This window comes from Theropithecus gelada, chromosome 7b (genome assembly GCF_003255815.1).
Source record: "Theropithecus gelada isolate Dixy chromosome 7b, Tgel_1.0, whole genome shotgun sequence".
Classification (NCBI taxonomy): Eukaryota; Metazoa; Chordata; class Mammalia; order Primates; family Cercopithecidae; genus Theropithecus; species Theropithecus gelada.
The window spans coordinates 3,503,932-3,528,641 of record NC_037675.1 but is presented as its reverse complement, the minus strand read 5'-3'; the positions used below and the strand labels follow the sequence as shown (position 1 = coordinate 3,528,641).

The 24,710-nt window shown below is 46.8% G+C and overlaps 2 pseudogenes; both read left to right on the top strand.

Annotated features, from left to right (window-relative positions):
• Window positions 1-14,506: 14,506 nt before the first annotated feature.
• LOC112629141 lies at window positions 14,507-15,115 on the top strand (annotated as a pseudogene).
• Window positions 15,116-15,139: 24 nt separating this feature from the next.
• Window positions 15,140-19,107, top strand: LOC112629140 (annotated as a pseudogene).
• The last annotated feature ends 5,603 nt before the right edge of the window (window positions 19,108-24,710 follow it).

The window sequence follows — 24,710 nt, the reverse complement described above, 5'->3', positions numbered from 1 at the left end:
CAGGTAGCCAGAATTACAGACTCCCACCACCACACCCAGCTAATTTTTGTATTTTTAGTAGAGACGAGGTTTCACCGTGTTGTCCAGGCTGGTCGCAAACTCCTGACCTCAAATGATCTGCCCGCCTCAGCCTCCCAAAGTTCTGGGATTACAGGTATGAGACACTATGGCTGGTACAGAAACTTTCTTACTCATTTGAATTGAAAACTTCTATGTTTTTAAAGCATGTTTTTATTAAGTGTGGAAATTCATAAAATATGGCCAGGTAGGAAGACAATGTTCATAAACTAGATTTATAATCTATCATTTCAAACATTGCTGTATTCAAAAATCAGTTATCTAAAATTCACTCCAGAGAAGTTTGTATGTACAAATAGTTGTTATAATGAAAGCTACCTTTCCTTTCTCAATCCGTGTCATGTGGATCTAAGCCCCTCCCTCAGAAATGGGGTGGGCATGTGTGTCCTCTTGGTGAGACCACTCTATCGTCCTAGCCAATGCAATTGCTTCAGAGATGGTTACATAGCCCTAGCTGAACCATTACAAGTCTCCAAACCTTTGCTGGAATTATTGAGAGACAGAGAATTCAAAAAGAACTCAGTATATAAAAACTACTGGAGTTAATAAGCAAGTAAAATGTTAATACAAGACTGTAACTGCCCCAGGTCACCAGATGGGGGAGAGTGCACCTGAAAAGAAGTCAATACAGAAGAAACCAGATAGAAATAGCTTCCAGTGATCCAGTGGGGGCCTGGATCCAGCTGTACCTGAATCTCCTCCAATGCTGTGCAGTTAAGTATGCCAGTATGTCTTTTCTGCATTTAAATCTGTGCATTGGGCTTCTGCTTCTTGTAACCTAGGGAGTCCTGACTAGCTCCTAGGAGCAGGTGTGGTTCCACATCCTGTTCAGTTACTACTGACTACAGCAGGTAGTGTGAAATGACACCCCAGAGAGCTGCATATTTCAAAGCCACACCCACATTCTAGGTGTGCCTGTGAAAGCAATCCAGCAGCAGTGTGCACAGCTGGGGCTGACTTAAGAGCTCCTAGGAAGGCCCAATCCTACAGCTAAAGGTCATGTAAAGATGTTGTGGAGAGATAATAAACAACACACACATGCGCACTCAGTAGGCAAAAATACCACATATATTCTTCTCTGAGGAAATAACCATGAGCAAAGTATGGATATCAGTCAGTCACTGACTATAATTAAGGGCTTCCCTCCCACTCCAGTAACATCTGAATCAAGGCAGAGAACATTCCAGCCGGCCAGCAGTTGGAAAAGAACTAACCATATCTTTCTTGATGTTTCCCATGACTCGATCCTTGCAGAACAGGCCACTGCAAGTCAGAAAATAGCTTCCTAGGAGAATTTAATACTGAGGAATTGGGAGTTTCTTCCCCTCTATCAGAACCAGAATAATTCTACCTTAAGCCTTGGAGTTTGGGGCTCAACGTAACTCAAGCATCCACTCTAGGAATCCCCCATCTGCTGCATACCTTTGGGTCCATTTGTATTTCAAAACTCTATTATGACTAGATATCCATATGCAGAAGAATGAAACTAGACCCCTATCTCTCACCATATATAAAAATCAAATCGGCCGATTGCGGTGGCTCACACCTGTAATCCCAGCATTTTGGGAGGCCAAGGCAGTCGAATCACCTAAGGTCGGGAGTTTGAGACCAGCCTGACCAACATAGAGAAACCCCATCTCTACTAAAAATACAAAATTAGCTGGGCATGGTGACACATGCCTGTAATCCCAGCTATGGGGGAGGCTGAGGCAGGAGAATCGCCAGAACCCAGGAGGCAGAGGTTGCGGCGAGCCGAGATGATGCCGTTGTACTCCAGCCTGGGCAACAAGAGCAAAACTCAGTCTCAAAAAAAAAAAAAAAATCAAATCAAAATGGATTAAAGACTTACATCTAAGACCTGAAGCCATAAAACTATTAAAAGAAAACACTGGGGAAATGTTCCAGGACATTGCCCTGGGCGAATGTTTCCTGAGTAGGACCTTAAAAGCATAGGCAACCAAAGCAAAAGTAGACAACTGGGAACATCTCAAGCTAAAAAGTTTCTGCACAGCAAAAGAAACAATCAACAAAGTGAAGAGACAACTCACACAGGGGAGAAAATATCTGCAAACTACCCATCTGACAAGAGATTAATAACCACAATATATAAGGAGCTCAAACAACTCTATAGCAAAAAAAAGAAAAATCCGATTTAAAAATGGGCAAAAGATCTGAATAGATATCTCTCAAAAGAAGACATACAAATGAGGCCGGGCACCGTGGCTCACACCTGTAATCCCCGCACTTTAAGAGGTCCAGGTTAGCAGATCACTTCAGGTCAGGGATTCGAGACCAGCCTGGCCAATATGGCATAATCCCCATCTCTACTAAAAGTACAAAAATTAGCCAGGAGTGGTGGCACATGCCTGTAATCCCAACTACTCAGGAGGCTGAGGCAAGAGAATTGCCTGAACCTGGGAGGTGGAGGTTGCAGTGAGTCAAGATCACACTGCTGCACTCCAGCCTGGGCAACAGAGCAAGACCCTGTCTCAAAAAAAAAAAAAAAAAGAAAAGAAAAAGAAAGACATATAAATGACAAACAGTTATATGGAAAAAATTCTCAATCTCATTACTCATAACAGAAATGTATATAAAAACTACAATGAGATATCATCTCACCCCAGTTAAAATAGCTCTTATCCAAAAGGCAGGCAGTAACGAAAGTTGGCAAGGATGTGGAGAAAGGGGAACCCTCATACACTGGTGGTTAGAAAACAAATTAGTACAGCCAAGATGGAGAACAGTATGAAGGTTTCACAAAAAATCTAAAACTAGAATTAGCATATGATCCAGCAATCCCACTGTTGGGTATACCCCCAAAAGGAAGGAAAGCAATATATTGAAGATATATCCACACTCTTATGTGCTCTTGTCTGCACTCATGTTTATCGCAGCACTATTCACAGCCAAGGTAGAGAGTCAACCTAAATGTTCACCAACAAATGAATGGATTAAAAAATGTGATACATACACACAATGGAATATTATTTGGCCATGAAAAAAGAATGAGATCCTGTCATTTGCAACAACATGGATGGAACTGGAGGGCATTATGTTAAGTGAGATAAGCCAGGCACAAAAAGACAAATATCACATGTTATCACTCATATGGGGGAGCAGAAAAAGAAACTGAACTCTTGGAGACAGAGAGTAGAAGGATGGTTACCAGAAGCTGGGAAAGGTAGTGGGGTCAGGGACAAAGAGGAGTTGGTCAATGGGAAAAAAATACAGTTAGGTAAAAAAAAAAAAGAGAGATCTAGGGTTTGACATCACAATAGGGAAATAATAGTTAAAAAATAATTATTTCATATTTCAAAATCAATGAAAGAGTAGAATTGGAATGTTCCTAACACAAAGAAATGATAAATGTTTGAAGTGATGGACGTCCCAATTACCCTGATTTGATCATTACACATTATATGCTTGTATCAAAATATCACATGTATCCCCATAAATACATACAACTATTATGTATCCATAAAAATTAAAAATAATTTTTAAAAACTGTATTAAAATATAGATAATAGAGAAGAATGTATAAAATGTATATGTACACTTTTATTTGAGACAGGGTCTCACTTAGTTGCCCAGGCTGCAGTGCAGTGATGTAATCTTGGCTCACTTGCAGACTCAACTTCCTGGGCTCAAGCGACCCTCCCACCTCAGCCTCCCAAGTAGCTGGGACTACAGGCACATGCCACCACATCCAGCTAATTTTTGCATTTTTTTTGTAGAGATGGGATTTCACCATGTTGCTCAGGCTGGTCTCAAACACCTGAGCTCAAGCGATCTGCCCTCCCCGGCCTCCCAAAGTGTTGGGATTACAGGTGTGAGCCACCAGGCCCAACCTACACTTTCAAAATAGTAAAAATTACACAACAATGTACCCACCACCTAGGTTGAAAAATATTAATACATTACAAGTCATTTTAAAGTCCACTCCCTGCCCTTCCCGAATTGTACCCTGTTCTCCCTCACTCCCCAGAGAATTAAGCACTGTTCTGACTTTAATGCTATGCATTCCTTTGCATTTTATTAAGTTGTAGCACAAATGTATGCATCCCTAAAAAATAATTGTTTCATTTGGAAAAACTCAGGAGTCAGAACAACCCTGGCCCTGTACAGAACAGATAATATCGGCTGGGCGCGGTTACTCATGCCTGTAATCCCAACACTATAGGAGGCCCAGGTGAGCAGATGACGAGGTCAGGAGATGGAGACCATCCTGGCTAACAGTGAAACCCCGTCTCTACTAAAAATACAAAAAAAAAAAAAAAATTAGCCGGGCAAGGCAGTAGACACCTGTAGTCTCAGTTACTCGGGAGGCTGAGGCAGGAGAATGGTGTGAACCCGGGAGGCAGAGGTTGCAGTGAGCCGAGATGGCACCACCACACTCCAGCCTGGGCAAAGAGCAAGACTCTGACACACACACAAAAAAAAAAAAAAAAAAAAAAAGCAGATAATATCACCACTTTCAGATGAAGGCTTCCAAGAAAAGAAAAGCTGAAGAAGTCTCCAGATCACACTCTGTCTCCAGTTGCCCTGAATGTTTATGAGCGCCCCTTCCAGTGAAGTCGTAGGGCCAGTGAGTCCTCAGTAACATAGGGCTTGCCACAATTGGGCCATCAGACAGGACTGTCCTGTGGGCCAGGCAAAGGATGTCTAGCATTCTGAATGGATGGACTGTACTCTGAATTCAGTATTTTCTGCTTCTAAACTTGCCGTGACCTGACCTCAGTCCTTGCCAACTAGCCTTCAGGAGTCAATGAAAACAGAAAAATTCTGTGGGGTGAAATAAATGAACCTTAGAAGGTCTAAGCAGCAGTGATGTAGGAATTTCATCAATATGTGGTCAAGACAAGACTAGAAGCTAGTATGAAACCCAGGCATGCTTTCCTAAAGTTGAAAAAAAAGTAAATGTCAGCAGGGGAATTGTTGATGACAGCACTCAATCTGTCTTTCTAGTCTATTCTTCCAATCTGCACCACTGGCACAACTCTCATTCTGGGATCTCCTCATCCTCCAGGGGACTCTCTTCTAACTGGATCTCCTAATTCCTCTTTTTTTTTTTTTTTTTTTTTTTTTTGAGACAGTTTCGCTCTTGTTGCCTAGGCTGGAGTGCAATGGTGTGATCTCAGCTCACTGCAACCTCCATCTCCCGGGTTCAAGTGATTCTCCTGCCTCAGCCTCCTGATGGGATTACAGGCATGAGCCACCATGCCTGGCTAATTTTTTGTATTTAGTAGAGACTGGGTTTCACCATGTTGGTCATGCTGGTCTTGAACTCCAGACCTCAGGTGATCTACCCGCCTCAGCCTCCCAAAGTGCTGGGATTACAGGCGTGAGCCACCGTGCCCGGCCCACCTCCTAATTCCTCTTAAGAAAGGTTACATAAGACCCAGTTTTACAGATTTTACACACCCAAAAATGTAATTTTTCACCTCTCAAATTGAAGTGATAGTTTATGTACAGAATTCTAGAATGGATATAATTTTCCTTCAGAATTTTGAAGGCACTGCTCTATTATTTTCTTGTCTTCAAAGTTGTGATTCAAAAGTTCAAGGCCACTTTTGTTACCAATCCTTTGTAATGATAAATTTTGGAAGGTTGTAGAAACATTTGTTCCCAGTGTTCTGAAACTTCACAACATGTGCATTGTTGTAAATCTGTCTTTACTCAATTTGTTGTAAATTCAACAGAACCTTCCAATCTGACAACTCATGTCTCTTAATGCAGAGAAATTTTCTTGAACTAGTTCTGTGATGATTTCCTCCACTTTGTGTTCTCTGTTCTTTCACTCTGGAAACTCACATTATTCAGATATTAGATCTCCTGGTCCTTTAAGTCTTACATTTTTAGCTTAGCTTCTATTTCTATATTTTTTATTCTACTTTCTAGGTGATTTCCTTTTCTCCTATTGAGTTTCTAATTTCTAGTATCGTGCTTTTAATTTCCAAAATATTTGTCCTCCAAATATTTCTTTTTATATATAGCATCTTGGTTTTTTTTCCACAGATGAAGTATACTTTCCTTTCCTTCTAAGGGTTTTAATAATAGATAATTTTCTATTACTTCATTTTCTCCCTGTCTTGCCTGTGTATTCTCTAAGCTGTTGTGGGTTTTTTGCTGTTTCATCCCAACCTATCATGTTAGAGACTTTCTCAGATAACTAGTACTTCTTGGCCATCTACTTATACTAACCAGTAGAGAAGAAAACCTGATTTGAAACTCTGAGCATATGATGAACTTTGTTGACTTTGAATTTCATTCTAGGATTGTATAGATGGTACTTATTGGGATAAAACACTGATGTCAGTATATTTAGGCATTTTTTTCTCGCTCTGGTCAATTTCTTAAAGAAAAGCTTTCTATCCTCCTGCCTAGAGGTAATGTCCTTGGTACCAATGTTCTTGTTGGAGGAACAAGACAATGAGTCCCTTCATCCTGGATTTTTTTTTTTTTTAAAGACAGAGTCTCCCTCTGTCACCCGAAATGGAGTGCAGTGGTGAAATCTCAGCTCAATGCAACCTCCACCTCCCGGGCTCAAATGATTTTCATGTCTCAGCCTCCCAAGTAGCTGGAATTACAGGCACGTCCCACCACACCCAACTAATTTGTGTATTTTTAGTAGAGACAGAGTTTTGCCATGTTGGTCAGGCTAGTTTCCAACTCCTGGCCTCAAGTGATCTGCCCTCCCAAAGTGCTGGGATTGCAGGCATGAGCCACCACACCCAGCCTCCATTCTGAATTGAGTGTGCATATAGCCATTCAATCCCTGTTTTTGGCATGGCATTCACTGGTATTGTGCTGACACCCACAAATAAGTCTCAAGTATCCCATCCAGAGGCTTCTCGGTTTGATCCCTTCAGAGACTAAACCTTCAGACCTCTGGACAGGCAAGGGCAGTCATGAGTGACAGGACAAACATAACTTTACTGTTTTACTAGGTCCACTTTCGTATGACTTTGCCATTTACAGTTTTTCAAGTTCAGATCCTTCAACTGTATTTCTACTGCCCTAATTTATTCCCACTAACTGTTGAAAAGTTCCACACAAATGTCCTCTGCAGAAACTCCCCTAAAAGTACCTGTGAGAAACATACATGAACATCTTCTCTAGCTATTGAGAGTCATTGGCTGTAAGTAGGAAAAAGGGTTAAATGTTGGCTGGAAAAATCTCTCTTATTATGCAAGTCCATTCCATCTGTGGTTACTTCCTGTTCATTCTGCTATCAAAAGAGCCCCCTGTGGTCAAAAAAGCTCCACTTGATGACTTTCTAGGTTTTTTTCCTCGATAAATATTCCATGTCCCCACATGGACATGGTGACTGGTTAACATGTTCATATACATCATGTTAACATGATGACTGGTTAACATGTTCATATACATCATCTTATTTGTTCCTTACAACAATAGCCCTGGGAATTAGGAAGGTTGAGTATCATTAGTATTATTATTACTCCTTTACAGATGCGAAAACTTAGGCTGAAAGAGGTTGCATAACTTGTCAAAGATCAGATTATGCCAGACACGGTGGCTCATGCCTGTAATCCCAGCACTACGGGAGGCTGAGGCGGGTGGATCACCTGAGGTCAGGAGTTCGCGACCAGCCTAGCCAACACGGTGAAACCCCGTCTCTATCGAAAATACAAAAATTAGCTGGTCATTGTGGCATACACCTGTAGTCCCAGCTACTCTGGAGGCTGAGGCAGGAGAATTGTTTCAACCCAGGAGGTGGAGGTTGGAGTGAGCCAAGATCACACCGCTGCACTCTAGCTTGGACAACAGAGTGAGACTCCATCTCAAAAAAAAAAAAAAAAAATCAGATTATATGCAAGAAATAAGGCCAGGGTTACTCAGATCTTCTGCCCCTCATGCACACACTACCTGCTATACCACACTACTTCACACAGATTAGCAGTCTTCATTTAAGTTTTCACAGACCAATTTTGTTGTTGTTAGAGACATCTTGCTCTGTCACCCAGGCTGGAGTGCAGCCGTGTGACCACAGCTCACTGCAGCCTGAAACTCCTAGGCTCAAGCCATCCTCCTGCCTCAGCCTCCCAACTAGCTGGGACTACAGGTGCATGCCACCACACCTGGCTCAGGCCAATTTTATAGAGGAGAAAACTTATAGATCTAGAACAAAAGCTGAGATCTCTTCTCACAATTTGTGCATTTCCTCTTAGAAAAAAAAAAAGAGTGGTTCATTTCAAAAATCTAGAGCTCTTGCCCTTGAATTACAGCATTGAAGTCACCTTATGATGTGGTGGCTAAGGTGCTAGGAGGCTCAGTGAGAACTTACCCTGCAGACAATAGACGTGACTTCATGGCCAAACAAGTGCTCAAATAAATTTAATAGTTTTCTGCTGTATAAAAGAGACACATTCACTTTATGNAGCCTCTATACTCAGAAGCATCAGACTTTTAAGAATGCTTAAGTCATGTAAAAACGTATCAAAATTATTATCATTACAGCTACCAGGAAATAGCTACCTACTTCATGTTAAATACTGCAGTTAAGTACCTCACAGTTTCATTCATCCCTAAAAACACTGCAAAGCATGTTACTAACCATTATGGAGTAGGAAACTGAAGCTCTGAGAGGCTATGCAACCAGTCAATGGAAATGTGGGGATCTGAACTCTACCTAGCTCCAAAGGGTGTACGTTTTTCTAAAATGTCTAATTTTTTTCCAATTTCACAATGGAGGGAGAGTTGTCACTACAATTTTAATAATTTCACCAGCTGAGGTGGGATGGCTCAGGCCTGTAATTCCAACACTGTGGGAGGCTGAGGTGGGAGGACAGGTTGGGTTCCCGGCAGACAACTGGGAAACAGTGAGATTCCGACTCTAAAAAAATAATAGTTTCACCAAAAGGGGGGGGCGGATTTCTACATCGGAATCTCTTGTTGAAATCCTTAGAGCACCAGTTAAGCCCCACTTCTTTAAATAAATAATAACCGACAGATTTTTTTTTTAAAGTTAGAAATCCTTTTAAAGTAAATTTCATCACAGATCTGCAAGTGAATTGTCATTTTGGACAAATCCCCAGAGTTAGTGGCTCTCTCCTGTGTACGCTAGCTACCACTAGGCAGTAAAAATAATTTACCCAATTCAAACACATACTGTGCCTGCACTGTTAAGACTACTGGCAAAGAGGGTACAAAGCTAAGTAAGGTCTATCACAGCCCTCAAGGAGTTACGGACTAGAAGAGGAGTCCATTTATAGTACAGTATGTGTGCAGTTACTATTTAGTCAAGGCAAACGAAGTGTGAGAAATCCTAAAACAATAGTACCTATAGGATAACATGCTATCTCCGCCCAGAGAAGGAAAGCAACTGGTGCACTCGTCAAGTTATGTTGTAAACAGTACTGGCTAACATTGTGTCCCTCCCTGACAATCCCTTCCCACCTGTCAACCAACCTCCTTCCCCACAATCACACACACACAACCATACAACCAGGAAGGGAAGCCATCGAGCGAGTATTGTGAATCCTAAACTGGCTCTATAGTTTTAAAGGGGAACGCCTGTGCCTGAAGAAAATTTGTCTTTAGCTTCATCAGGTGAAGAAAATTGGTTTTATAACACAAGGCCCACCAAACCAGAAAAGCCCAGGAACGCTTCTCCACACGACTCACTTAGCATGAGAAATCACTCACAGCAAACTGACATACACAGTTATTTCTCAAATTTTTCTTTTTCATTTAGCAGACGGTAAAGGAACACAACTGAAGTTAACAGTAAATGACACTCTGGCTATTTTGTTCATTTGTCAATATGAATGACAGACATTTAAGCTAGTTCCATCTGGAGAACTGAAACAGAATCATGTTCATATAATAAGCCACACAAATTATTCAGTGGAATACGTGCACCCAAAACTGGACCAGACTTGTACTTAATGCAGCCTGCAAATCCCCAAGAGTCCACGACGGAATACAAGAACAGTAACACTGGTTTCTTAACTGATCTTAGCTCCTTCACAAACTTGCCAATAATGACCTTTCAAGAACTGCACCATTTGTCCTCATCTGGGCAATCCAATGGTTTAGAAAAACTGAATAAACTGCTTCTTCGAAAAATAAAACAATGCGGGGGGTGGGGGGCAAGTAGTAACAAAAAAAAAAAGGCACACTGATTTTTACTCTACTGAAGCAATCAACTCTCCAAATACCTTCATTACTGAGTGTCAGCAAAGAATGAACACCAAAATACCGCTCAATCCAACTTCCATCGTGAATTCCTGAGTTCACAGTAGGAGCATTAAATGTGACGGTATCACTCTGCTATAAGAACTACTTCCAAAACAAACCTATCTACCCCCTTTCTTGATTTTAAAAAAGAGAGAAAGAGGAGAGAAAGAAAGTTTGTTTGAGGGTTTTTGCTTTTTTCAATTTCACATACCGGTTTGCCTTTACAAAAAAAAAAAAAAAGATTAGTCTCAAAGTATAGCTGCAAATTGGACCGACCGCACAGGTCTCCTGGGTCATTCGACTCGGAGCGGCGGGGTTTCAGCCGGGCCGCGTCCCGGAGAAGCAGCGGAGACCCCAGCAGGCGGGCGCCGTCGGACACGTTTACCGTCCGCGTGGGCCCCGGGGAGCCGCTCCTCCGCGCCCGCAGCACTTGTTCAGGGCGCGGACTCCACAGAGCGGCCGCCGGCCCCAGGGGAGGAGTGAGCCCGCCCCAGCAGCGCCAACCAGGAGACCCGGGGAAGGGTTCCGGGCCATCCGTGGCGGGCGCGCCCCCCACCCGGAAAGCGGCGACGGCCCCAAGTTGGGCTGCAGAGTGTGAGGCGCGCTGAGCCCCAAGCAGACAACGCGGGAGAAGGGTGATGCGCAGAGAGGAGGGGTCCGCAAAGCTGAGGTCCCCGTGCCGCCCCGCTACCCGTCCGTCTCGCCTGCCCCGGAAGCCCCGCGCAGCTGCCGACCCTCCTCCGGGGCCCGCCCCACCTAGCGGCCGCAGGGGACGGGCCGCGCTCCGCACCCCCACCCCGCCTCAAATTACAAAACTTGCCCCAACTCCGCCAACTAAGTTGCGCTCTCACAGTGACGCTCCCGGGGCTCCTCCGCCGGCCGAGACAGCTCCTCACCTTCGCCGCGCAGAAAAACAATAGGCGGCCGCTCCCCCCGCAGCGGCGGCGGTGGCTAAACAGGCGGCGACCGAGGCGAGCAACGGGCACGGCAGTCTCCGCCCAACCCAAGCGCTTCACCGCTGCAGCTCCGGCTCCGCGCCGGCCCTGCACACAGCCCCGCCTGCGCACCAGCTACAAGCTGCCCCGGGGTGGGCGGGGCACGCAGGAGGGCGGTAACGCCTGCGAGTCCTCCCGTGAGTACACGCGGAGCAAGGGCTGCGAGCTAGGATTGCACGGCAGAGCTGCCCATCCCGCTCCACGAGACCAATAGTAAGGCACCTGGGCGGGGCACTCAGGTTGCTAAGGGAGGCTGAGGTTGCCCGCAGCTGCTGCTTCGTGGCAAAGTGATCAAATTAGAGTGGCTGGCAGAGGCTGCTCTGGGAAATGCCCACCCACGGTCTCCTCTCCGCCCTGTCTCCAGAAACCGCCCTTTCTCTGTGTGCCGGTGGTTACCTGAGCTGCAGCACTTAACCACATAGAGGAGAAATGATTTACTCCTCTATTCCCGCACTTCAACTCAGGAAGTGAGGTTTAGTCTTCTGTGTGCACAGCCTAGGACAGTCTAAGGTATTAGGTATTAAACAAGTGTTGGATGGATGCACGGCGCTATAGCGGAATCACAATTGTGACAGTGCATTCCGTGAACTTTTGGCTACTCCATCACCACAAAGTCATTCCGTGTTCGAGCTGCAAATGACCTCAGAAATCATCTCGTTGCTTTGAGAAACAAAATGTGGTCCGTGTACCAACGGTGGCCGAGGAGAATATATTAGTTGATACACAAAGATACTTCTTTTTTCAAATAGTTAAGTGTTTTAGTGCGCATTAGGAGGGAAATGCCTATCACGTCAAACCATTGTTTCATTAATGGTATTTCTTAGGTCAAATAAAAAGTGGCCAAAAATAAGTATATTTCAAGAAAAATGTTAAGTAAAAATTGAGACACTTTATATGCAGTTCAAGAACGTGCAAAAAATAGGATTTAGTCATTAACCTTATGAGAGTAGGAGTTACTTATGTCCTTTTTCTCTCCCCCATCACTTAGCATTTAGCCTTACTTTACAAGGGGCTTGTATTTATTTTAAACTGATAAAGGGCTTTGAGTGCTTATTAAATGGAAAGCATTGTGTCTTTATTTAATGATTTATTTAGAGACCGAGTCTTATTCTGTTGCTCAGGCTGAAATACAGTGGCACAATTTGGCTCACTGCAACCTCCTCCTCCCTGGTTCGAGCGATTCCCCTGCCTCAGCCTCCCAAGTGACTGGGATTACAGGTGTCTGCCACCATGCCCAGCTAGTTTTTGTATTTTTAGTAGAGACAGGGTTTCATGATGTTGGCCAGCTGGTCTTGAACTCCTGAGCTCAGGTGATCCACCCGCCTCAGTCTCCCAAAGTGCTGGAATTACAGGCAATAATCATCACGCCTGGCTTGGTTTTTATCCCAAAGGCTCAGGTTCATGCAATACAAATCCTTACATGTGAGAAAACTCAGCTGCAGACAGCACTGTACTACACCCAGCATGCTGCCAGGCAGTTTGAAGGTGGGAATCTGGGCACCCCATCATCCTTCAACTTGACACTTTGACAGGCCTTTAGGGGAAGTCCTTTGGGCCCCATCTCAACCTCTCATTCCAGAAGAGGCTGAGGATCTGACCAGCCGCCTGCAGTATTTCCCACAGCGTGTGGGAGAGTTGGAGAGGGAGCAGAAGAAGGCAAATAGGGTGAGTCAACCGTCTAACCATACCCTGGCAGCCCGGCTTTCCAGATGGAGGAGTGAGCCTAAAGGTCCCTTCTGCAGGAAGGCATGTCCCACCCAGAAGGCAGCATGGGCCATTTCTCACTGCTTTTGTGTGTGGTCATTAGAGGCAGCCTAGGGCTGTGTTGGCTGCTGTGGCTGAGTTGGGGAGCACTGAGGGGAGCAAGTACTGGACATGGAGCTTGGAGGCCAAATGCCTGCCCTGCCCTTACCTGACTGTGGCATTGACCAAGTCCTAGGTGGGGGTTAGGATACTTGTACCAAGAAGATACAGAAGAGTATCTTTAGTATGTTACCATTTGTGTAGACAGTGGGAACACATGTGTGTGTGTGTCTGTGTGTGTGTGTTAGTGTGTGTGTGTGTGTACTATGAAACTATACATAAAACATGTCTGCAAGGATTCGTAAAAAACTCAGGAGAGAGGAACAGGGTGGCAGGGAGATATTTCCCTTCTGTATTTTCTGAGTTTTGGGCTATGCAAATGTACTCTTCAAAAAGTGAACACAAGATTATCCCCCTTTCTATCTGTGCCCCCACCCCCCAGCTGTTAAAGGTGGAAAGCATCCAGGTTCTTGGCATCTTAAACAAAGAATTGGACAAAACGCACAAAGCAAGGAAGGAATAAAGGGATTTATTGAAAATGAAAGCACACTCCACAGTATGGGAGCGCGCCCCAGCACAGGGGCTCAAGGACCCCGTTACAAAATTTTGGAGGGTTTAATGACCCCCCTAGAGGATTCCATTGGTTACTTCAGGTACGCCCTATGTAACTGGAGAGGATGAAGTAAAGTTACAAAGTCATTTACTCGTACGCCCTATGGAGAGGATATTTCCTGTTATAGCTGAAGTGTGAACTGGCCTTATGTTCCCTGCCTCCAGACCCTATTTTCCTGCCTCACAGTGAAAACAGGGGCATAGACAATCAGATATACCTGGATGTTTAGATCCCAGCTCTGTCTGAGTGACCTTGGGCAAGCACTTAACCTCTAATACCCCATGTTTTTCATCTACACAATAGAGGTGATAAAAGTAACTGTCTCCTATGGTGGTTGTGAGGATTAAATGGGGTTGTTAGCATGATGCCTGCTGAAGCACTCAATAAAGGTTCAAACAGGGGTAGTCATAATGGTAAGAACGATAGCAATATTCTCTGATCTCTCTGGGCCTCTGCTAGCCAGCTATAAATTCGATCTCTCTCTGTGTCCCTTCCACCCTTACTGAGGTCTTTGAGAAACAAATGAGACCACGGGCTTGGAAATGCCTTGAAAATATGTCAGGCATGATTGAGAGTGATGAAGTGTTGCTTTGGAATAGTCACTGTAGCTGTCTTCCTGGTTGGCCAGCTGCTCCTCTGCCTGCTGTATCCTGACTTCACCTTTCTGTATTTGCAGGACAACAACCAGTTAAGCAGAGACAGAGATGCTCTCAGGCTGCAGTTAGACAAGAACACCTAGGATGGGGGAAGGTGGAATGGGAGGTCTGGGGCCCTTAGCGTGGGTAGCGTGGGCGACGTGGGAGGGGTGCAGGTGAGTATGGTGAGGTGGTTGTACAGGTTTGCATGTGTGCACCGCTAGCTCTAGTGCCATCTGTGCCCCAACTCATGCTATAGACTTGGGCAACTCATGTTTTCTCTCTGGCCTGTCACCTGTGACATTTGATTCCTGGGGTCCCTTCCAGTGCCACAGTTCTGTGGTTGTGGGGCAATGGTAGAGGGTTGTTCACCAAAGCAATCCTTTCTATTTTTCGTTAATTCCTTTCTCTGCTGCCATTGGCTATAGCAACAGCAATAAGGAGCTGAAGCAGGAGAACTCAGCTTAGGCAGAGCAGCTTGTAGTCATACTGATCCACAAGGCAGCGATGCAGCATGACTTGGAGGAGCTGAAAAACAAACTGGAGACCGCCAACCTCACACTTCAGCAGGTAGACGTGGAAGGAAGATGATCCTAGGTGGCCAGGAGTAGGTGAGGACCAGTGACAGCCCTTCCTAACTTCTGTGTCCTTTCTCACAGGTGATGGAGTGGGTGCAGTATCTGCAAATGGAGACAGACCAGTATGCCGAGTATCTCCATGGAGAGCACGCCATATGGTGGCAGAGGATGCAGATGTCAGAGCAGATGAGGACCACTGACAGCCCTTTCTAACTGCTGTGCTCATTCTTGCAGGTGATGGAGTCACTTAAACAACTCCAGCTAGAGAGAGATGAATATGCTCAACATATAAAAGGGGAGAGGGCCTGGTGGCAGGAAAGGATGTGGAAAATGTCAGAGGAGGTGAGACCTGACCCTTCAGCCCCCCAACTTAAATAGGTCACTGGATCTTTCTGGGCATCTGTAAAATGGGAATAGTACAACCAGAGGTACTCATGGGTCTGGGCTTTGTGGAGGTAGGAGCAGAGAGGGAGATGGTAGCCTGTCCAGCCACCAGTCCATCTCTCCAGGGCCCTTTCCCCTGTGCTTCGGACAGGTTTGCACATTGAAGGAGGAGAAGTAGTGTGAGTGCATCAAGTACAGAAGCTGGAGACACGCTTGGCTGAACTGAAGAACCAGACGGGTGAGCTGGGGTTGGGGTGACCTGGAAGCAGGACCGGCATCAGAGGGCTGTAGGGGTGGCTTAGAATGCCCCAGGGAGGTGGGTGCATGGAAGGGCTTTGAGGCAGAGGGAAAGAGGTCAGTGCCAGGAGACAGCAAGTCTTGTCATCTCCATGAGCCTCCGTGTCCCCATCAGCAAAGAAGGAGGAGTGCCAGTTGTCAGCCACCCACAGCGCTCTCTGTCTGAAAGTGGCTTGGAAGATTGACTACCATCCGGGTGCGAGGAATCATTAGCAGGGAGGCCAAGTGTGGGAAGCCTGAGAGGAGTTGTGGACCAAGAGGAGGGTGTTTTGTTTTGTTTTGTTCTTTTTTGAGAATCCAGAGGCACTTATTGTCTGCTTCCTTTTTCAGCCGAATCCCCATACCTGGAGTCCCCAGCAGGGCCCTGAGAGCTGGAGCAGCAGCTACAAGCCGAGGCCGAGCACCTGCAGAAGGAGCTGGAGAGTCTGGCAGGACAACTCCAAGCTCAGGTGGAAGACAATCAGGGCTTGCATCAGCTGAATTGGGAGCAGGAGAGGCTGCAGGAGCAGGAGGAGAAGCTGCTGGAGTGGAAGGCCAAGCTCTGGGAGGAGCAAGTGGAGGTGCACAGGCAAACCTTCCAGAATGACCGCACCACCATCAGGTGCAGGCAATCCTTCCAGAATGACCGCACCACCATCAGCTGCACGCTCTCCCAGAACCACAAGCTGAAGGAGCAGCTGACTGAGAATGAAGGAGACGGTAACCCCTGCCCCATCAAAGAAGGGCTGGGAGGCAGGCACCAGCCTCTGGGGAAGGGAGGTGCGAGGCCAGAGACAGCTCTAGCCTGGGGGACAGGTGACCCCAGCACCCTCCAGGGCAGTGCTGTAACTGTTTCTTGCTTCCTGCCCTCTGAATTTTAGAAGTGGGTAGCCCTGGGCTCCTTCCAGGTCTGGACATCATTATCCCAGCTAGAGGCATGGAGTTCCAAAATCACAGGGAAAGAGACAATGGTATAAGAGGCTCCTTAGATTGAAACTGAATTCCAGCCTCAGCTCCACTGCTCACCATTGAACTACCTTGCATCTCCAAGTCTCGGTTTCTTTTAACTTCAAAACGAAGTTAGCATTTTCCTTGCAGAGGTGCTGAGGATTAAATGAGATAATACGTGGAAACATTAGGCATGTAGTGCACTTAGCAGATGGTGTTTGGCTCCCTCTGCTTTTCCACCAGTCTGTGGCCTACAGTTTAAATGGTAGGAAAAAGGGTGTGAGATTTGAGGCTGGGGAAGGAGGCAAGACAATGGATGCAGTCACTTAGGCCTGGAGCAAGGGGCCAGGAGCCTGGGCAGGCAACAGCCCCACAGTGCCCTCGCTACCCTACTTATGGGCCCAAAATCTAGAAGCCAGCCACTGGCTTCAGGTGGAGTTGAAGAGCCAAGAGGCTCAGACTCTGCAGTGGCAGCCAGACCAGTACCTGGGTCACCTGCAGCAGTATGTGGCCGCCTATCAGCAGCTGACCTCTGACAAGGAGGTGCTGCACAGACGGTTACTGCTGCAGACCCAGCTCGTGGACCAGCTGCAGCAACAGGAAGCTCAGGGCAAAACAGTGGCTGAGATGGTCTGCCAAGAGTTTCAGGAGACCCAGATGAGGGAGTTACTGAGGGCTGGGCCCTGAGGGGGACAACCTGGCAATCTCCGTGCCTTCTCACCCTCTTTCCTGGCCCGTTAGGAGCACCTGGAAGCTGCCAGCCAGCAGAAACAGCAGCTACAGGCCCAGTTGAGCCTCATGGCTCTCCCTGGGGAAGATACAGGAGACCGCTCAGAGGAAGAGGAGAGAGCCCCAGGAGGAAGCGGGGACTGCTGGCAGTCAAGGATTGAGGAATTGGAACAGACCTTTAGAACAGCTGGTCATTATGGTTTCCAGGTGTCTGCACTAAGTTCGACATTGATATGGTGATCTCCCAGAAGCAGGGGGCCACCAGATTGCCTGAGGATGGGTAGACTGGTCCAGATCAGAAAGGGAGCAGGTCAGAACTCCCGCACTGATGGCCAGTGGAACTGTGCCTGGGCAACACACTGAGACCTTGGCTCTTTAAAAAAAAAAAAAAAAAAAAAAAAGAATGAAAATAAAGAACAGCTGTTCATTCCCCTCTGGGAAGGGGCTGGCCCACAGTTACACAGTGAGGGTGGGGACAGGGGTGGGCCACAGCACCTCCCTTTTGGGTTTCTGAGGACCCCTCTGAACACCCCCACCCCCCACAGGAGATGGACTGGGCAGGGAGGAGGAGGAGGAGAGGGATGAAGAGGAGGAGGGGGGAAGGAAAAGGGAAAGAGGAAGGGGGAGGAGGAAGGGAGGAGGAGGAGGGAGAGGGAAGAGGGGGAGCAGCCTCCTCGGCCCATGCTGAACATCCTGGAGGACCTGGAGAGCTGGGCAGCCATGGTGAGCCTGACTCCAGCTGCCCCACCTTTGCCGCCTTCCACTGTGGTCCCTCCCAGAACCCCTTATGCTCTTGGTTTCCTGCCTTCTGCTTTCCCTGGAACCTCATGCCTTCCCTGGGAGCCAGTAGTCAGACATCATTTCACCTGTGACCCACAGGTGCACCCTCTGAGGCCCCAAAGGAAGGGCTCCTCTCCTGCTCCCTGCCCCGTTTGTCCTGTGTATCCCCCTACAAGAATGCGCACATCTTGCCTGCAGGTGGCCTTTTTAAACTCGGCTTTAGCCAGTGCCAAGGAAGGGCAACAGACACAGCCACATGGGCAGCTGAAGGAGTAAAGGGTGCTCTGCCAGTGCGTGACTCACCTGGTGACCTCAGCCCAGAAGGAACCAGAGGTGGTAGCCCTAACCCCAAAGACTGGGGGCAATTCTGCGTGTGGGGAGAACAACCAGGTTTCACCATGTTGACCAGACTGGTCTTGAACTCCTGACCTCAAGTGATTCACTCTCCTCAGCCTCCCAAAGTGCTGGGGTTACAGGCCCGAGCCACCACGCGCATTCCAATGAAGACCTTTTTAAAATTTGCAGTTCAGATTCTGGAAAATTTGAGCTACAAATTATAACAAGAGTTGATGCTTCACATGAATGTTGTCAGATTCATCTTTTAATAAACAATGTTTACATTTTTTTTTAATGTCATTCACCTTCCTATAGGTTATGGTCAGTGGATTTGCAGGTGGAGAAGATGAAATTTATAATGTTTATGACCAAGCCTGGAGAGGTGGTAAAGATATGGCCCACAGTATTTATAGGTCCAGTAAAAATCTAGACAAGGACATGTTTGGTGATGACCTAGAAGCCAGAATAAAGACCAACAGATATCAAGCCACTGAAATCAACAGATATCAAACACTGAAACTCTGTTTCAGTGTTTACACCAGTGAAAACAAAGTAGTTCATACTCTTCTCTCTTGTTTCCTAGATTTGTTCCCGACAAGTTTTCTGGTTCAGACCACAGGCAGAGAGGCCAAAAGGATGAGAAGGACCAGTTCAGTTTGAGGAAGATCCTTTTGGTTTGGACAAGTTTTTGGAAGAAGCCAGACAGCTTGGTGGCTCTCAAAGACCCTCAGCAGCAGCCCCAAAGAACATGAGCATGAAGGCAAGAAGAGGAGGAAGGAGTAGACACACATCTCTTCAAAGCAAATGAACTGTGATTATCCATAACCCTGATGATGCAAGTGCTATGGGGCAACACTTTGTGAGTGGTGAGGATACAAACCAGATCCGGATGCTACTTTCTATTATTGGAGAAGGTGGGAGTGGGGAGGGAGTGGGGATAGAAAATTCTACTTTGAATTATTTGGTTTTTTTAAAGAGTGGCTTTTATTTGTGCTCCTCCCACCTTTCAGCATTCATAGAACATGCTGGCCCACATCCACAATCAAGACCGCTGCCTTCTGTGTGACACGTAGTTCACGTTAATATTTTGTGTAAGAACAGCTGCTTATGAGTCAAGTCGCCCCAACTGCAGTGAGGTGGAGGATGTTCACATGTTGGAACTGTCCTGCCAAATAAATGTGGCCGCTGTTGCGCTGTGTTTTAATTTGGAGTGGAGAAAAGAAGCTCTTGCTTTGTTTCAAATAAAAACCTTTAGACAAAATTCTCGGTTATGTTTCTTTTATGTAATAGGCTGGCACAGTCTCAAAAATCTTCCTCTTCATCAGATGTTTGCAAAACTTTAGGCCTTTGAGCTTGAACCTGGAGCTGAAAAAAATAAGCACTGTAAGGAAGGAAAGGCAATGTCTGCAAAAACATTCGATCTGAAAATCATCTTTTTATGAGGGAGTCAGTAAAAAGAACTCAGGCAGTTTTTATTTTCACCTTGTTATTTTATTTGTTTTCTCCTCAAATTCCCTTTACCATCTTTGTTGTTCTTATGACTCCCTCACCCTCCATTAAAAATTGCAAATTGGGCGAGTCACAGTGGCTCAGTCCTATAACCCCAGCACTTTGGGAGGATGAAGCAAGAGGACAGCTTGAGGCCACGGGTTCAAGACTAACCTGCAGCACAGAAAGGCCCAGTCACAATGAAGACAAATAAATGAAAAAATAAAGTAGTAAATCAATCTGACCCAAGATCACATAATCAGTGGGAAAGATGAGATATCAGCTCCAGTTCACCTGACTGGAAAAGTGCGCTGCTAGGTCCTCTGTGTTCTACATATCTTGCTAACCATTAGGGGTCTTCTTGTACTTCTCCTTTAAAACTGGGAACTCGGCTGAGTACAGAAAGGCATAGAAAGCAACATATTGCACAATCATTAGCAGAATGAAAAGGCAAAGATTAAGAACTATGTGACTGCAAGTTAGGCTGTAATTCTAGAAGTGGACATCTCAGCACAGACAAACCTGGAAGGGAGGAGAATCAGTGGGGCCCAAGAAGACAATCCAGTCTCTGCATTGAATAATTCCCTTAGACATACCAAAAAGGGCTATGGCGGGGGGACACCCAAGATGGCCGAATAGGAACAGCTCCAGCCTCCAGCTCCCAGCGTGAGCGACACAGAAGACGGGTGATTTCTGCATTTTCAACTGAGGTACCGGGTTCATCTCCCTGGGGCGTGTCGGACAGTCGATGCCGGTCTGGGGGTGCAGCCTAACCAGCGAGAGCTGAAGCAGGGCGAGGCATCACCTCACCTGGGAAGTGTAAGGGGGAAGGGAATTCCTTTTCCTAGCCAAGTGAAATTGAGACACACAACACCTGGAAGATGGGGTAACTCCCACCCTAATACTGCGCTTTACCAAGGGTCTTAGCAAATGGCACACCAGGAGATTATATCCCACACCTGGCCCGGAGGGTACCCAGTTATCCTCCAATTCCTCACCATGTAAGCCTATCTCAGTCATGCCCCGGACTGCATTGAAGCCAGTCTGCCTTGAAGAAGCTCTCCCAGAATGCCCTTTTCCCCGAGGTAGGGTCATGATTCGCCAAATGTTTAGCGTGTGTTAGCAAGACTGGTGTCGGAGCAGGCATCAAACCTTACATCCCATATGTCACACCTCACCACACACCTGGGTGCCAAATAGCCTGAAGAGTCTGAACTCACGTTGGCCGTTAGCAAAGTGCTCCTACGGCTGCATCTGCAGTTAACATAGCATCCCTATGGCCACTGTCTCCCTGGATCTCCACAGCCATCCTAGGAGAAAGGCAGAACATCATCATTTGATAGAAGGGATACTGAAGCTCTGGGAGGAAAGGGGACTTGCCTAAAGCCCCAGGATGAAGCAGCAAATCTGGACTCTCGTAGACAGCCTAGAGCTGCCGGCCTTCCCTTACGATCTGTGCCCTTGGGCCTGGCTTAATTTTTTCCTCTCCAAAGAGCCATCTGTAGGGCCAGAGGCTGGCAAAGCCTGACTCATCACTGGATGCCAGTTCCTTTGCCTGACTTTCAGTGATTCCTATCTTACCCCGGGGTTTTGTGTTTCTTGTCTCAGCACTATCATTTCTCATTCCTCCACAAGTTGAACTGCTCACTCCAGCCACTTGAAGCATGCTCTTCTGGACACAGTTAACGCTAGGCAAATGGCTGGTGCTAAAAAGAAAAAAAGAGCGTTATGTCAATTTCATTGATTAACAAAAGTGATGGCTCCACTACAAAGTAAAGGTGATACTGCCTGGGCCTCTGAGTTCAAGAGGCTTTTAGACAAATGACTCCGAGCTAAAACATGAGCATGCATACATACACATCTGTCTTGGTGTAATGAGATAATCTGGGTATCGGGTGTTATCCTTGAGCATTTTCCTGCCTCATTAATGCATGTGTAGCTAGCACAATAATAATAATAGCTATTAATGCCTAAAGCTGAGGGCTTTCCTGAGCCAGGCAGTGGCTTTAAAAACTTTAAAAGTTAAAGCTGACGACTTTCCTCAGCCAGATAGGGGCTTTAAAACCTTTAAAGTTTTCACATGGGCTCTCATTGAATAATTTCTGTTTTTCAAACCAAGAAACTGAGACTTACTATCACATTTGGGATTAAGTTAAAAAAAAAAAAGAAGAAAAGAAAGAAACTTTGGCTTAAACCTGTCAAGTATTTCAAAGCCAGCAAGTGGCTAAATCGGAACTTGAACCCAGGCAGTCTAGCCCTGGGATCCTGTGCCCTTACCCAGTATCCAGTGTCAGCTACACAAAACTCATGAGTATATGTTTTCAACTATAGTTTAAGTGGGTGACATATTTTTCACTATATATTATGTAGGTGACTTTCAGTTTGGGGGTATTCTAATTACACAATCTATTGAGCTGTGGATATTAACTGAGAACAAACAGAAACTAATGAACTCTGAAAAACATAAAACATGAGCAACATGATGTCACTGCAAACATGATGTTACTGCAAAAGACAAAACAGCACATAGCCTTCTTGTGACTGTAGTTTGCTGACAGTCCACGAGCTAATACTCAGCTGAACTCAGCAGTGCTGTTCCCTTGGGAGACACACACAAACACACGGACACACACACACACACACACGAGTTGGTGGTTTTGTGCCTCCCCAACAAAACACACACACACATTGGCCATTGTGCCGCCGGGAGCCTCCAGTCTGCCAGTGTGTGGAACGGACCAGATGGGTTCAGTAGTGTTGGGTCAAGGCGAGCAGAGGGCAGCCCGAAGCGCGCCCATGCTCTGGACTCCTGCACCCGCGGAAATGGGTGCTCACGGGGAGCGCGGGAGTGAGGGGTGAGGGGTCAAGGGTGAGGGGTGAGAGAGAGGGGGACGGGGTGGAGGCAGCCCCTTCCCAGGCGGCAGCGGGGGCGGTGGTGCTGTTGCCCTTTTAAGCTGCCGCTTCACAGGAGCCGCGCCTCCTGTGGGTGGAGTCGGTTACAAGGGGAGCAGCCGCCCAGGGGACGCACCACAGCTCCCGGCAGAGGCCTCGGTGTCCTTTGCGGTTTTCCTGCCGTGCTCCGACTGGAGTCAAGGCAGCGGGAACAGGCGGAGCCGCGAGAGCGCCGCCAGCGGCCCCACCGGGTGGTCGCGGCCATAACAGCGGCTCCTCACCGGCTCACCTTCCACGCCCCTGCCGCCGGAGATGAGGGTAAGATGCCCGTGTCTGTGTGCCCGTGTCCGTGTCAGCGCCCAGCGGCGGCCCCAAGGGGCAGGGCGAGGGCGGAGAGGAGGCTCTGGAAGTACCCGGACAAAGGGGAGCCTACCCGGGAGAGGCCCAGGTTCCCGGGCGGGGCGAATGCGCCCCTTTCTCCTGTAACTGGCCAGCCCCGATCGCCGGGACTGCCAGAGGCTTCAGTGGGAGGAGGCGGAGGGCGCGTCTCTCTGTCTCATTGCGGGGGGCTGGCTTGGGGGCTGCTGGCACCTCTCGCCCTCCTCCCGGAGCCCCGAGCTGGGAGCCCGCGTCGCCCGCAGCCCTTTCGGGGACCGTGATCGCCCTCAGTCAGCCGGCCTGCTCCCCAGAACCGCGACGGGGTGTGGCAGGGCGGCTCCAGCTGTTGTTTGAGGCCAGGCGTGGGAGGGGAAAGGCCTTTAAGATTATTGGTCTTTTGACCAGGCACAGTGGCTCATTCCCGTAGTGCTAGCAGTTTGGGAGGCTGGGGCTGGTGGATCACCTGAGGTCAGGAGTTCTAGACCAGCCTGGCCAACATGGTAAAACCCTGTCTCTACTAAAAATATAAAAGTTAGCTGGGCATGGTGGCAGGCCCTTATTGAGATGGAGCCTCACTCTGTCGCCCAGGCTGGAGTGCAGTGGGGCGATCTCGGCTTACTGCAGCGTCCTTCTCTTGACAATCCATGGGTTCAAGCGATTCTCCTGCCTCAGCCTCCCGAGTAGCTGGGATTACAGACGCCCGCCACCATGCCTGGCTAACTTTTGTGTTGTTTACTTTCACCATGTTGGCCAGGCTGGTCTCGAACTCCTGACGTCAAATGACCCACCTCTGCCTCCCAAAGTTNAAGGTCTCTAAGAGTAAATCCTAGGTACAGCCCTCTAAATTTACAAACAAGTTATTATTAAACACAGATACACCAAAAAAGACTGTACAAAAATAACATTGGATTTCAACTGCAGTCATAGCAATTCACAACTTGTATAGATTTGCAATTTTTCCATGATTTTTCTCTGATGACTGCTGTAACTCTGTTGTAAACTCTTTTCATAGTTTTAGACACACAGACATTTGTTAGAATTCTAACATTCTAAAACAGCCAGAAAGATCTTGGTCTTTTAGTGTAAACGATTGATGGGTTGATTGACTGAGATGGGGTCTCATTATGTAGCCCAGACTAGTCTGAACCTCCTAGGTTCAAGTAATCCTCCTAACTCAGCCTCCCAAGTGGCTGGAATTACAGGCACACACCAATACGCTGGGCTCTAGTGTGATGTATTAATGAGGTTTAAACATACGGTCCATTAGACAAGGCTGCCACCTCAGACTAAAGATTTCTTTTAATTCACTCTCATAGACTTATTTCTCTATATGCAAGATAGAATTTTACCATAGTAAAACACAAGGAAGCATATTGATATACATATATGTTACAAACAGGATAAGGAAAGTAATATAATGGTCTCCACAAAAACTTGCAAAACCCTGGCCAAAACACAGTAAACAGGATGCTAAACTCACAGCTTACATTTCTCCACTGAGATCTAGGAAAACCAATCCAGTTTTTATGCAGTCACAAAGCTAAGCACTGTGAGAATTTGCAAGATTTGGTAAACTTGCATATTCTCCCCACCCTGA